Source organism: Leucoraja erinacea, chromosome 1 (genome assembly GCF_028641065.1).
Source record: "Leucoraja erinacea ecotype New England chromosome 1, Leri_hhj_1, whole genome shotgun sequence".
NCBI lineage: Eukaryota > Metazoa > Chordata > Chondrichthyes > Rajiformes > Rajidae > Leucoraja > Leucoraja erinaceus.
Window position 1 is genome coordinate 28,353,718 of NC_073377.1, and position 16,359 is coordinate 28,370,076.

Sequence of the window (16,359 nt, forward strand, 5' to 3'; positions counted from 1 at the left end):
GCACTGTATCACACCAACTTAAAAAACAGGTAATGTTTTTTGGGTTGGCAACTATCAATGGATATAAGGTAGGCACAAAAAATGCTGGAGTAACTCAGCGGGCGAGGCAGCATCTCTGGAGAGAATAAATGGGCGATGTTTCGGGTCAGGACCCTTCTTCAGACTGATGACAGGGGAGGGAGGGACAAAGATAGAATGTAGCTGGAGACAGTAAGACTAGTGGGAGAACTGGGAAGGGGATGGACAGATAAAGCAAGGGCTTTCTGAAGTCAATGGATATAGATCTTTAAAAAATATTAAAGTTGATGTAGTATCTGTTCCTGATGTGATCTTATTTGTGAATTCTCCAGAGCAAGATGGGACACAGAAACATAGTATTGGTTACTTTTCTATTATACAGCAAGGATGTAGGGGTGACATGGTGACACGGTGATGGATTTGCAGCTTACAGCACCAGAGACCTGGGTTCTATCCTGACAATGAGTGCTGTCTGTACGGAGTTTGTTCATTCTCCCCATGACTGCGTGGGTTTTCCCCAGGTGCTCCGGTTTCCTCCCATGCTCCAAAGACGTAAAGGTTTGTAGGTTAATTGGCTTCAGTATAAATTGTCCCTAATGTGTAGTGTGTGCAAGTGCAATGGGGATTGTTGGTCAGCTTGGACTCGGTGGTCTGAAGGGCTTGTTTCTATGCTGTATCTTGAAATGAAACTAAACTAAATTAAACCAGGCCTATTGATCTGAAAACATAATCTCCATTCCCATCACAGCAGATGCAGAAAATAAATTCAGGTAATTATATAAGATTTTTCTTTCTAAAATGTCAAGTCTGTCATGAGTCTACTGATATGTCATTAAAAATCTGATTCATTAGCGTCCTTTAAGAATACAAATCTGATGATCTACTCATTCTAGCATTTTTTTTATGATTCTTGACCCACCAATGAAATTGACTTTTTACTCTTTGATATGGCCAAAAAGATCATTTGATTCGAGGAGAACTTAATAGGAAGTAAGTGCTGTTTTTTCAACAACTTCCACATCCTGTGATGAACTAATTTAAATTAAATATATTTAACCTGATTTAACCAAGTGCAACTATTGTTCTGATATTCACTTTAGTATATATAATGTCTGCCTGTGTTGTTCCATAAAAACAGACTAATTCATACAAAAACAGACCCTTGACCCAAAACAACACCTATTCCTTCTCTCTAGAGATGCTGCCTGTCCCGCCGGTTACTCCAGCATTTTTGTGTCTATCTTCAATACAAAAATAGAGATTTGTTGCCTTCTAAATCAGAAACTACCACAATCTCACCATGACTAAACCAAATGAAAGTACATGCATTTCATGTGCATGGATAAATCCCTCAAACACTGTCCATAAAGAAATAATGCTTTGTGGTTTATGAACCTCAGAGCGTGTAGAATGGTTGGGCTCCTGTAGTAAGCCTCTGCAGATTCACTGTGCACTGGTGAAGCAGCACCGGTTCAGCTCGAGGCAGGTTAAAGATTTTCTGCTCTGACGAGAGAGAAGCATGAACATGTGGTTCCGATAATTCCTGGCTTTCTGTTCTAGATATGTACTCGAGAGGAAAACAACTGGACTCAAGCCTGATTGTGTCACAGCCAAATTGGTACAACTGGAGTGAAAAGGAAGTGGGTTGGCACAGGAATTCCTTTATCTGAAATCAGCTCCATGTACATATTTCCGACGGCTGGGGGTTTAAAATAATGTTGGCATCATCCGGAAAAAGAACTTAAGTAAAAGCAGAGCAAAGAAAAAAAATTCACTTAGATAGCACCTTCCATGATGTCAGAAGACCCCAGGACATTTGTGAGCTAATGGTGTACTTCTGAAGTATACATACTGATGTAAATAGGTGTGAAATAATTCATACATGGCAGGCATGCCAAACAGATAAAAGTTACAGTTTTCACTGTGGTGTCCTATGCAATAATTATTTCACAGATATCAGATGATGGGCGGTACGGTGTTGCAGCAGTAGAGCTGCTGCCTTACAGCGTCAGAGACCAGACCAGAGGGTTCAATCCTGACCATATAACCATAAACTGTCTCGTACAGTTTGTACATTTTTTTCCCCTTAGTCCCACCTGTGTGGGTTTTCCATTCCCTTCCATCCATATGCCTATCTTATTTGTAAATTCCCACACACAAAATACCAATCCTGACCACTGTCTACAGTTTGTACATTAATTGGTTGTGTGGATAAAATGGTAAATTGTTTCCAAAGTGTAGGTTTGTATGATTAGGGTAGTGTAGTAAATTGTCCTGGTCGGACGCGGATTGTTAGTGGGCCACAGGGCCTGTTTCCGCGCTGTATCTCTAAAAGTAATACTTTTAAAAATGTCATTATTAAAACAGATGATGTGGCCATTATCACATTGCTGTTGGTAGGAGTTGGGTAAGTTCAAATTTGCAGCCATTTTCCTTCATTGCAATATCACAGACTTGGCATCAGGCAAGTCATTCCCAATTCTCAAATAATCATTTAAAATTCACAGCCTAATATCACATTGACCACTTGAATCAGATGCGATGAAAACAAAGGGAGAGAATATAGAAATAAGAGCCAAATAAAAGGAAAGAAAGATTGAAGGAACAAAGAATGACAGAAGGAAGCAGGAGGAAAATGGAGCATATTGAAATCATCCATCAAGTGACTGCCATTATGTTGACCTTGTGCAAATCAAATTAAAAGATTGATGGAAAATATAGTAATAAATCCATCACATGCAAGCACAAGGCATGTGATATGAGGGCACTAGCTCATGAATGTGCATAGAGAGACATGCATTATGCTGGTCTTTCTATGCAGGAACAAAAACATTGCCACTTGAATGTCCTTGGTGAATTATTATATTAATCATATGTTTCCTACGTGAAGAGAAAATCTGCAGTTGAATAGAGTAATATAGATGAATCATAAATAATTCAGTTGATTTTCTTTTTGGATGGTTTCCATCTATTAGGAACTGAAGAATGAGCCTTCCAAAGGCAATAACGTTATGAATTTGTCTTTCAGATAAGAAAATGTGAACATTTGCAAAAGTGTGATGTTTCCAGAACTGGAGGTTTTAATTAGGTGGAAACATCAGAACGTGCAATCTAAGTTTGATAGCCATTAGTTATATATTGAACTATTACTTTGGTAAGAATTCTCATTGCATTGATGACCCCACTTTATTTCATATATTGGTGTTAATGTTTTGACTCTTCCTAGACCTGTGAGTCATCATTAATCTTTTGTGGCTCAATGCACAATATTTATCAACTTGCTGAATGGCAGCAATATCTGATGCATGAAAAGCAAATAAGCTGATGTGTGCATGCTGGCACGTCAGAGGAAGAGGAGCTACCATAGCGCAAATTTTGAAACCAATCAAAAGATGAACAATGAAGGATAGAGGGAGGGAGATGAAGATGATATTAGCCTCACCGAACAGTATGAAGAGGTTGTGGCAGACAAGAAATGGACAGCTTGCTACTGGTGATATTTTTATACAGTATCCTTGGAGAAATGGTAGGCATGGTAGAAATTGAACACAAAAGGGAATCATATTAAAGGTAAGCCGAGATCTAAGTGAAAAGAAAGGGTAATTGTTGGAAATGAAATAGTGTTTGATTAGGAGCAAAACAAAAAGCATTTGCTGGAACTCAACAGGTCAGGTAACATCTGCGGAGGAAAATGGGCACATGACATTTCAAGGTTCTTCATCTGGAATGAAAGTCATAGTCACAGTTGAGTTTAGTTTATTGTCACGTGAAACGAGGTACAATGAAAAGCTTTTGTTGCACGCTAACCAGTCAGTGGAAAGACAATACATGGTTACAATCGAGCCATCCACAGTGTACATTAACATGATAAATGGAATAATGTGAATAACATTTAATGCAAGATAAACCCAGTAAAGTCCGATCAAAGATAGTCCAATGAGGTAGATAATAGTTCAGGACTGCTCTCTAGTTGCTGGCAGGATGATTCAGTTGCTTGATAAAAGATGGGAAGAAACAGTTTCTGAATCTGGAGGTATGCGTTTTCACACTTTTATGCATTTTGCCCGATGGGAGAAGGGCGAAGAGGGAGTGGCTGGGGTGCGACATATCCTTGATTATGTCATACAAGTGGAAACAGGCCCTTTGACTCAAACTGCCCACACCGACCAACATGTCCCATCTACACTAGTCCCATGTGCCCACATTTGGTCCATATCCCTCTAAACCTATCCCAAATCTAAATGTTTCTTAAACATTTCACTTCAGATCGAGACCCTTCTTCAGATGGACTGTTCACGAAACAGTCAATCTTTAGTTCATTTTATTTTCTTCGAATAATTTTGAACAACATGGAGGAATCCATTGCAAGAAAGATTAAATATTGCTCCTAGTTGTAATGGCAGATTCAATGGCAAAAAACAAGCTAGAAAAAATGGCAGCAGTGGAAGTGTAAGAGAGGCTTGGGACAAAGATAAAGCAAAGAAAAGGTTGATCAGAGAGCATGTGGTTGTTTAAAAGAACCAAGGCAAAGAAAGGATACACAAATCTGACAACACATTTAAGATACTCAACTGTTTAAGAAAGAACTGCAGATGCTGGAAAAGTCGAAGGTAGACAAAAATGCCGGAGAAACTCAGCGGGTGAGGCAGCATCTATGGAGCGAAGGAATAGGTGTCGTTTCGGGTCGAGACTCTTCTTCAGTCTCAATTAAGATACTCAACTGGTCACACTACAATATACTCATTGACTTTCCATCAGGACACCAGAAACAATTCCAGTTACTAGTCTGGCATCCAGAGGTCTCAATTGTGGATCCCAAATCTTATCATAAACTCGGGAATTTAAAATAATAATCTGGATTTAAAAAGATAGAATTGGTAAAGGCAACCATGGAATTACTAGAAGAACCATCTGGTTCATTAATGTCCTTTTGAAAATAAAGTGTACAGTTGCTACTGGGTCAGGCCATCGTGTGTCTTCAGGTCAACTAATAAGATTGATGCTAGCATTTATTTCAGGAGGGCTAGAATACAAAAACAGAGACGCAATGCTGAGGCTCTATAAGGCGCTGGTCAGGCCGCATTTGGAGCATTGTGAGCAATTTCCGGCACCATATCTGAGGATGGATCTGCTGGTTCTGTTTTCACCTCTTGAAATCACCCCTCCTCCCACCAGTCCCATTAACATCTGTATAAAAATTATGCGGTTCCCACATTGGCCTCATTCACCACTTTGTAAACTGATGTAAAAATTGTCACCCTAAATCCCAAGCAACTGTCCAAAGAATGGACAAATAAACTCAGGTGAGTCAGTCTTAATAAGCCTGGAGTGGAGTTCAGTCTTAACTCCATTTAAGTTTATTGTAATTATTACATTGATGTTTGTTCAAACAGAGTGTGTATATTAGCGTTTGTATTTCCTAAATTATGACATTGATTAAATTATAGAAGTATATCATTGGCTATAAAATATATTGGAACACCCAAAGCATACAGCATTCGATTAGTTTTCCTTCTTTTACAATAGTATAAAGCAGAACAGGACATGGATTCAATCCATTTTATGACGGTGGATAGACACAAAATGCTGGTGTAACCAGTATCGTCCCGAAACGTCACCCATTCCTTCTCTCCAGAGATGCTGTCAGTTCCACTGAGTTACTCCAGCCTTTTACATTGAAACATAGAAGATAGTTGTAGGAGTAGGCCATTCGGCCCTTCGAGCCTGCACCGCCATTCAATATGATCATGGCTCGTACCTGCCTTCTCTCCATACCCCCTGATCCCTTTAGCCACAAGGGCCACATCTAACTCCCTCTTTAATATAGACAATGAACTGGCCTCAACTACCCTCTGTGGCAGAGAGTTCCAGAGATTTTTGTCTATCTTTGGTTTAAACCAGTATCTGCAGTTCAGTTTAGTTTAGTTTAGTTTAGAGATACAGCGCGGAAACAGACCCTTCGGCTGGTTGGGTCCGTGCCGACCAGTGATCCCCACATATTGAAACTATCCTACAATTTTTAAATTTACCAAACCTGTACATCTTTGGAGTGTGGGAAGAAACCGAAGATCTCGGAGAAAACCCATGCGATCACGGGGAGAACGTACAAACTCCGTACAGACAGCACCCATAGTCAGGATCGAACCTGGGTCTCTGGTGCTGCAAGTGCTGTAAGGCAGCAACCCTACTGCTGTGCCACCGTTCTGCCCTTCCTTTCCCATTCCTTTCCGCAGTTCCTCCCCATGCATCAAAGCACAATTGTTCTGAACCAAGCATGGAATTTTTATAATGCATGTGCACAACCTAACTACATTGATGTTAACCAAGGCCGAATCACATCCTGGCCACTCCTTCTTCTCCCCTCACCCATCAGGCACAAGGTAGAGAAGTGTGACAACGCACACCGCCAGAATCAGGGACAGTTTCTTCCCAGCTGTTCTCAGGCAACGGAATCATCCTACAACAACCAGAGAGCAGCGCTGAACTACTATCTAACTCTTTGATGAACATCGGACTATCCTTGATCAGACTTTGCTGGCTTTACCTTGCACCATTATTCCTTTATCATGTATCTATATACTGTGTACGGGATACTGAGTTGGATGATCAGCCATGATCATATTGAATGGCGGTGCAGGCTCGAAGGGCCGAATGGCCTACTCCTGCACCTAATTTCTATGTTTCTATGTTTCTATACTGTAAATGAATCAATTGTAATCATCCATTTAGAATTGACTTTCTGTTGACTGGTTAACACACACCAACAGCTTTTCACTGTACCTCTGTACACAATAAACTGAACTGAAACATAGTGCATTATGTGAAAGACATTTCCTTCCATCCCCAAATAAGCACATATGTCTCAGGAGATGGAAATACTTGTCTGCAAGCCTGAGATTTTTCCAGAGCATAAATTTAAGACCCAATATTAAAAAATGGAAATGAAGAACAGTTGTGCACTCAAATTTCATTTCACTTGAATTCGTGAAAGTACTGTAGATGCCAAAAATAAATCTCACTTTTACAAACGGAACTAAAATGGCATCTAATGATATGCTTACATTCCTTTAATGCTTTTCGCTGTACCTCGGTACATTAGACAATAAACCAAAAATAAACTGAACTGCTGTTAGTGTTCTCTTGTTTTACAATTCCATTGTCACGTTTACATTAAAATATTTACATCAGAACCAGAATTGGTAATCTGATCCCAGCTGAATTCAGATTTTAACCAACTTTGGCTATTTCAAAGTGATTTCACGTTTCTGCATTTACACTGCTGATTAGAAAATGGTCAAAATGGTGATTTCTCCAGACCATCAACATATTCATGTTCACAGTGGCTGTTATATATTCATCCAGTGCTCAGTTTTAGCTACCATTAGTCCCAAATCCATTTTAACCAAACATTGAGGATAATTTGCGTATACAATTTTCTATTTCTCAAATTAGCCCCCGGACCTAGAGTGAAAGCAATTTTCTGGTGTGATCTGCCTGGATAGTACACAAAACAAAGATTTTCAATGTCTCTCATTATATGTGACAAATAAAAACAAATGCGTATAAGAGTATGAAGGACAGTCCACCAGAAAATTATGGGCAGTTTTTATGTTGAGATCCATTGAAAATGTCATGTTGAAAGTAGCATGTTAACAGTAGCATGTTAACAGTAGCATGTTAACAGTAGCATGTTAACAGTAGCATGTTAAAAGTAGCATGTTAACAGTAGCATGTTAACAGTAGCATGTTAACAGTAGCATGTTAACCGTATCATGTTAACAGTAGCATGTTAACAGTAGCATGTTAAAAGTAGCATGTTAACAGTAGCATGTTAACAGTAGCATGTTAAAAGAATCATACTAGATGGAAACAGACCCTTTGTCCCAACTTGCCCACACCAACCAACATGCTCCGTCTACACTAGTCTTATCTGTCCGCGTTTGAACCATATCCCTCGAACCCCGTTCTATCATGTACCTGTCAAAATGCTTCTTGAACATCGTTCAAGTAGCAGTATCTGATATATATTCTCCTCAGCTCGTCCTGGTGCAAAGCTGAGGTTTAGATGCCAGCTGCACCTGACCCTTCAGCTTAGCATGCTCTACTGTTAGACTCAGTGTGTCACATGGTGGCGTTTGAAGTCAGGCGAGTCTGCATCTGACCTCCAGCTTGGTTCTGACTCCCACGTTACAACGTCTGGTGGGGAGCTCAAAGATGAGCTGGTCCACGAGGAAGACATTGCCATGTGCTCCCTATGGAACCTACAGCTAGAGTTGAGTGTGATTGGAACCATTATCTTTTGTGGGGTTTTTTTTAGTTACAGTAGTTGGTTGCCTTGTTTGGTTTGTCATTTCACAGGTGGGCACACATTGGCATAGTGGTGTTACTGCCATCCAACACCAGAGACTTGGGGTTGATCCTGTAAGATAGTGTTAGTATACGGGGTGATCGCTGGTCGACGTGGACACAGTGGGCCGAGAGGCCTGTTTCCGCGCTGTATCTCTAAAGTCTAAAGTGCAACACCTTCCGTTTCACACTTTATATTTGAAGCATTTTAGTGGAAAATAATAACACGACAGCAGGATAGCAAAAATCGTAATTCTAGAGTGATTATGCATTGATGAGACTAACTGCAACTTGGTTGACAACATTCAGAACATCTGTCCAATCTGCAAGTTTCTGGCCTCTGACCCCTCTGTACTCAGCCCCCTGCATCATTCCAACAATGTTCAATGGAAGCACAATGAAAAGCACTTCAACATCTTTTCTGGGATAACTCTAATCTCAACAATTTCAAACAATTGGCTTGCAGCTTTACCCATATCATCATTTATTTGACATTTGTCCTCTTCTACTTTTCTATGCATTGTAAGATTCACTTAGCTCTAACTATTCCAGTTCTGTAAAAGGCAATTGCTTGAAACATTAACTCAGTTTCCCACCAGAGATGCTGCCTGAGATGCTGAACATTTCAAGAGGCCCAAACTTTTAATGATGGCCCAACATCTGCATTATTTTGCTTTTGTGTTGTTCATTCCAGATTTTGTTAAAGCACATGATATAACTTAAGCACTATAGTGATGACAATATGTTTTATAGACACAAAATGCTGGGGAACTCAGTGGGACAGGCAGCATTTCTAGAGGGGAAGGAATGGGTGACGTTTCGGATCGAGACCCTTCTTCGGAACGAGTCAGGGGAGGGGGAGTTATAGAGATAAGGAAGTGTAAGATGTGAAAACGAGACAAAGGGGATATAGACCGAGGAACCTGTAGAATTTTCACACCATACACTTCCTTATCTCTGTATCCCCCTCTCCCCTGACAGACTGAAGAAGGATCTCGACTCGAAACATCACCCATTCCTTCTATCCAGGGATGCTGCCTGTCCCGCTGAGTTACTCAGCATTGTGTGTCTATCTTCGGTTTGAACCAACATCTACAATATCCTTTATATTATAGCAACACATTTGATTTTTCTGGTTAGGTATAGAGCAAGGACTGCAATGACCTGACAAGTTATCACATTACTGGTCCCCTGAAAATGAGATCATTAAACAAAGGCTGACTCATACACTGCAGCAGGACTTCATCCTTTGAAATCAAGATTGCAACTTTTCCCTGCTCATATTCTTTAAAATATTTTTGTGATCTCATCATCACAGTGTGCTGGATGATGAGATAAGTTGTTGGAGCAATAACAATGAGCTAAGGCTTCTTATTTTCAGTTCTGATTTCATATTTCTTTGGAATTAATTAAGAGTAAGGCTCTGCCAGTGAGCCCATTAGAAGTAGAACTTGGTAAACAATTTGAGAATTGTTACCTGGCTTTTAAGCCTCTTTCTTGTCCTCAAGCTTTTGTGACATTCAAAATAAAAATGGACTTTTCCTAGACTAATTTGGGTCATTTGAGTGCGTGTTATTCTTTAAGCATCAATGAAACCTCAAACTCTTAAGAAGGATCTTGAACTGAAACATTACCTGTCCGTGTTCTCCAAGGATGCAGCCTGACCTGCTGAGTTACTCCAGCACTTTGTGTCCTTTTGTGTATTAACCAGCTTCTGTCGTTTCTTGTTTCTACTTAGAAAATATTGTAATTGTCATAAGAGTAGTATATTTCCTGTGGAAATAAGTTGTATTGAGTGGTAAAAATGATTAATAAAGTAGGGAAAAAAGCATATAAAATGAAACATTTTAAATGAGATTGCAACATAATGATAAGGGTTGATTGGTACGGGTGTCGGGGGTTATAGAGAGAAGGCAGTAGAATGGGGTTGAGAGGGAGAGATAGATTAGCCATGATTGAATGTTGAAGTTGACTTGATGGGACGAATGACCTAATTCTGCTCCTATCACTGATGAACTTATTTATACCTGGTGTGAGGTCTAAAAGTAAAATTATTGGATTTCGTGATCATGTCTTGTGCTATTTCTGCCAATGGTGAGAGAAAAGCTGAGAGTGAAGTAATGAGCAAGGGATACCACTAGGGGTCATGAAGCATTACAAAGGATCAACAACTGGAGATGTTATGATGCTTGAATGTAAGATTCCAGTTGTGATAAAGATACTGACTGCTTCTGTACCTGTTGTAAAGCACATGCTTGCCGTTCTACCAAGTTTGTACAATATCAGAGCAAACTGATGAGGTGAATTCTGTTTAATTTAAGTACCTTAGGATTTTTTTTTAAAAACAACCATCAGTAATAAACCGTACAACTGCATTTATAAAAGAGATAGAGACATTGAGAAGGAAAAAAGGAGGTTATAGAAAAAAAGGTGACAGATTTTCAGAATGCCTTTGCAATTTGAGAAGAGAGGTAATAATGGGAATGCCACAGAAGGCTGGGGAGGGCATCAATGGATATGTTTAAGGCAGAAATTGATAGATTCTTGATTAGTATGGGTGTCAGGGGTTATGTGGAAAAGGCAGGAGAATGGGGTTAAGAGGGAAAGATAGATCAGGCATGATTGAATGGCGGAGTAGACATGATGGGCTGAAAGGCATACGTCTGTTCCTATCACTTATGAACTTATGAAGTACAAAAGGGTAAAAGCAACAAATCAGCAACAACTAATTACACAATGAGTAAAGGGCCTGTCCCACTTAGGCGATTTTTTTGGTGACTGCTGGCGACTGTCACAGTCGTAGCAAGTTGCCGAAAAAGTAGCGACTGGACCGCTCCTACACCAATGTCTACGACAATTTACCACCTAGTCGACATCAAAGCTACGGCAAGCTACCGACAACCAGTGACCCAAACGTTGCGACTTAGGACATCCACCTATGACCACACCTATGACAACCTATGACCACACAGGCGACAACCTATGACAATCGAAGTCAACCTACGTCCACCCGTGACAACCTATGACAAGCAACGACCCTGTCGGCGACAACTGAAGACAATTCAGTCGCCGGTTGATGTAGGATGACGTAGATGGTCACCAATGTAATTCACCGAGGTCATCACCCGGCGACAACCAACGTCTCCTGGCGTCATCCTGGCATCACCCTAGTGACAACTTATGACATCAACTATGACAGGAGAAGACAGGCAACGTCAAGCTCACAGTCGCCGAAAGGTTTTGAACATTTCGAAATCCAGCGGCGACGAGAAAAAAATTAAGCCCCTGTCCCACTTACGTGTCCTTGGCATGCTAATTACGCGACCTCGTGGTCACATTGAGCCGCGACGGTCCCGCGAAGGTCGCTCGTGATTTCATGTGCCTGCACAGCCGTCTGGAGCGCGTGACGTCATTTGAAGATGGACACAAAATGCAGGAGTAACTCAGCGGGACCGGCAGCATCTCTGGAGAGAAGGAATGGGTGATGTTTCGTGTCGAGACTCTTCTTCAGTCTGAAAGAAGGGTCTTGACCCGAAACATCATCCATTGCTTCTCTCCAGAGATGCTGCCGGTCCCGCTGAGTTACTCCAGCGTTTTGTGTCCATCTTCAATTTTCTTGGCCCTGCTCTGGGAGTAGAAGTGGGAGCGGATCCGGACCGCAACGGCCTTGAGCCCCAGGCCGAGCTCAACGATCATTTGCCTGCTGTTGGAGGTGAGACATTGCGTCGCGCCAGGGTCTTGGGCCTGTCCCACTTTGTCTGTCAGTTAAGCGACAGGCCGTTGGCGCGTGAAGGTTTCGGCCGCTACAAAGATTTCGGAGCCCCACATGATGTTGCGCACAACTACATACCCCTCCGTGCTTCTCAGAGAGACCGGCCCCGCGCGGCCATACAATGCCCGTGTACCTCAACGCGACGATGAGGTCACATAATTTGCATGCCAAGGACACGTAAGTGGGACAGGCCCTTTACGACACTTGAGGAGACAACTCACGACAATACAGGCGTCACCCCGCGATCATGTGGCAACAGCCTATTTTCCGGCTGTCGCCGAAGAAAATCACTTAAGTGGGACAGGCCCTTTAAGCGTTACATAAAGCCTTTAGCAGCCTTTAGCAGCCTTTAGGAAAATGTTCCTATGAGCTCTAAATTGGAAAAATAAAAAAAGATTTGACATGTAAAAGAAGATTTGACATGAAGAAAGACTGGATAGACTCGGCTTGTACTCGCTAGAATTTAGGAGATTGAGGGGGGATCTTATAGAAACTTACAACATTCTTAAGGGGTTGGACAGGCTATATGCAGGAAGATTGTTCCCGATGTTGGGGAAGTCCAGGACAAGGGGTCACAGTTTAAGATATAAAGGGGAAATCCTTTAGGACCGAGATGAGAAAAACATTTCTCACACAGAGAGTGGTGAATCTTTGGAACTTTCTGCCACAGAAGGTAGTTGAGGCCTGTTCATTGGCTATATTTAAGAGGGATATGGACGTGGCCCTTGTGGCTAAAGGGATCAGGGGGGTATGGAGAGAAGGCAGGTACAGGATACTGAGTTGGATGATCAGCCATGATCATATTGAATGGCGGCGCAGGCTCGAAGGGCCGAATGGCCTACTCCTGCACCTATTTTCTATGTTTCTATGTAAACACGTTAATGAAAAAAATGGTAGGATATAGACTGCCTTAAATAAAAGAGAGACAGAGGAATAGATATATCAAGGAGGTGAATTCTAGAGGTTAGACTCCAGACAACAAAATGCACAGCCAGCAACAGTGAATAGTATTGTACAAAGGAGATAATGGTTGAAGGTTGTACTGATACTGATGAAACAATGTATAAAGAGGTTGTTCAATAAACCAGCAGAAGAATTTATGAAGAGTAAGGCAGAAGAATTATGTACCATGAACACCAGCTAGATTGAAATTCCTGTTTCTGCTATGAATACTAAAGAATTGTACATTGTAGATAGTATCCGCAGTTTGATTGATTGTCCAATTGTTTCATTAATTTAGGGCTGTAACTTCAATTTCCACTCCAGAGACTCAGATTTCAGATTCCAGGCTGATACTTCAATGTGATGCTAAAGTTCTGCACCAAACGTTATTGAGAAACTCTATAGTCTTTTAACCCTTTTGCCTCAGTGACCGGAACAGCATTTATCCTTCAACCAACATCTCTATCCAAATCAGATTGAGATTCAGATTCAGATTAAATTTTAATTGTCATTGTCAGTGTACAGTACAGAGACAACGAAATGCATTTAGCATCTCCCTGGAAGAGCGACATAGCAAACGATTTGAATAAATAATAATAAGTGTCCGGGGGGGGGTGGTGATTGGCAGTCACCGAGGTACGTTGTTGAGTAGAGTGACAGCCGCCGGAAAGAAACTGTTCCTCGACCTGCTGGTTCGGCAAATGGGGTTACCTAGCCATTTTTGCATTGTGGGAGATTGCAGAATGCACACTGGCTGCCATCTTTTCTTTTTAAATGATCTGTTCAGTGAATACAGAGATTGCTGGAATTAACAGCATTCATTCTCCATCCTTGATTGCACTTGAACTGCTGTGGCAATTACAGTGAAGCAGGACAGATTTTCTTCCACGAAAAACATTTGCTAACCAGATGAGCTTTTTTACAATAATCTCGTTGATCCATATCTACCATACTGTGAGTTGTCGTTTATTTAAATTCCAGGTTTATTTACAAACATTAATTTAAATAACTCAACTCCCACCAAGTTCAAACTTATTATCCTGAATCAATGGTTCCAGACTCTGGATCCTAGTCCAGTAATTCCAAACGTGCAGTGATCACATTTCAAAAAGGTACTTAATTAGCTACAAAATGCTTTTAGACTATAAAGGGAAAGAAAATTGAACTTTTCTCTTCTTTTCTAACTACTGCTGGGAAGCAAGAGGGGAGAATACCACAAAACCAAGGAGTAACTGAGAAAAGTAAGAACATTTAGTTGCAAAATATATGACAGTGGAGATGTGAACTTAGAAGATGTACGGCCAAAACGTTCAGATGGGATGACCACTAACTGGAAAGATTCAGATTGATTTGGAGTTTGCCTGGATTGGAACTAGGTTAGTCCAGCAAAAGGGAAGGGGTCAAAGCTATATAGTAGTAAACTTATAGATCAAAATATCAATACAGAGAGATATCACAAAATAAGGCCCTTGGCTAAACTCGTCCCCGCAAACCATGATGCCCTATTAAACCTAATCCCATTGCCGATATTTGGCCCATATCCCTCTCAACCATTACTATCCGTGCACCTGTCTAAGTGTCTATTAAATGCTATTATAGTACCTGCCTCAACCACTTCCTCTGGCAACTGATTCCATATACCCAGCACCCTATGTGTTAAAAAGTTGCCCCTACGATTCTTATTAAATCTTTCCCTTCTCACCTTAAACTTACTGTATGTCCTCTGGTTTTTGATTCCCGCTACCTACATAAAAAAACTCCGTACATTTGTCCTATCAATTCTCTAATCTATATTACTAAAAGTCTGATCTTGACCACTTCTTGTTGTTCTGCATATTGATTTTAGAAAAAACGCTGCCACTTACGGCTGTGATATTTGGCCATCTTACTCAGAGTCCCCCTCCGCTGCGCAGGACAAGAGGAGTGGTCCCATCATTGAAAAATAAAAGAGTTATTGGTGTTTAAAAAATGTTGAGATACTCTCTCCTGAAGGCCACGCCCCTACCGGAGAGACTATAAAACCTGGAAGTGTTGAGTGCCTCAGTCAGTCTCTGCAAGATGGGGGAGCGAGAGGGTCACGTCTCTCAGTCTGAGCTGTGAGTAACACTGAACACTACTATGTCTACTAAACTGTGAGTGGTTTTACTGACCTGTCAGTGCCCTTAATGTGGTTTAAAATATAGTTTGGAAATGCTAAAGCTGTGTTGCCTTTGGTTTGGACAAGCTAAAGCTGTGTTGCCTTTGGTATGGAAATGCTAAAGCTGTGTTGCCTTTGGTTTGGAAATCCTAAAGCTGTGTTGCCTAATTAAAGTTGCCTTGCCCAATTAAAGTTGCCTTGCCCAATTAAAGTTGCCTTGCCCAATTAAAGTTGCCTATCCTAATTAAAGTTGCCTTGCCGAATTGAAAAGTTGGTTTGAGAATGCCTTTCCTAATTGAAAAGTTGGTTTGAGAATGCTAAAGTTGCCTTGCCTAATTGAAAAGTTGATTTGAGAATGCTAAAGCTGTCTTGACTAATTGAAAAGATGGTTTGAGAATGCTAAAGTTGCCTTGCCATCTATATAATTAAAAGTCTAATGTTGACCACTTCCTGTTTGCACTGTATATTGATTTTACAAACAACTCTACCTCTTACAGCTGGGATTTTTGGCCATCTTACTCAGAGTCCCCCGCCGCTCATCAGGTGCCAAGGATTTTACCCATCGATGAAAAATAAAAGAGTTATTAGTGTTTAAAAAATGTTGAGATTCTCTCTCCTGTCAATCACACCATGAAGGCCACGTCCCTTCTGGTGGGAAGGGGGAGGGACCATAAAACCCAGAAGTGTGGGCGTGGCTCAGTCTCTGCAAGATGGTGGAGGAAAAGGTCACGACTCGCTGTCTTTAGTGGCCTTGCACCCTGCTTGAAATGGTATGAAACTGCACTTGAATTTGGTGGCCTTGCACCCTGCTTGAAGTGGTAAGAAACTGCACTTGAATTTGGTAGCCTTGCACCCTGCTTGAAATGGAATTTCAAGGAATAGCCATGAGGGAACTAGGCCTCTGGAAACCAGTCCCTTCAGCCCACAACACCCATACTAGCGCTCCAGAAAGCCTCCCCCCCCCCCGGGCCACCAATATTGGAATTGGTGGAGAGGTTGAATATTGCATTGGGGAACCAGCCCTACCGTGTGATGCTGGAACCCAATGGACCCATCACAACTGCTTTCTTTCCATCTTAATAACTTCCTTTCTACAGCAGGGTGACCAAAACTGTATACAATACTCCAAATGCAGCCTCATTAA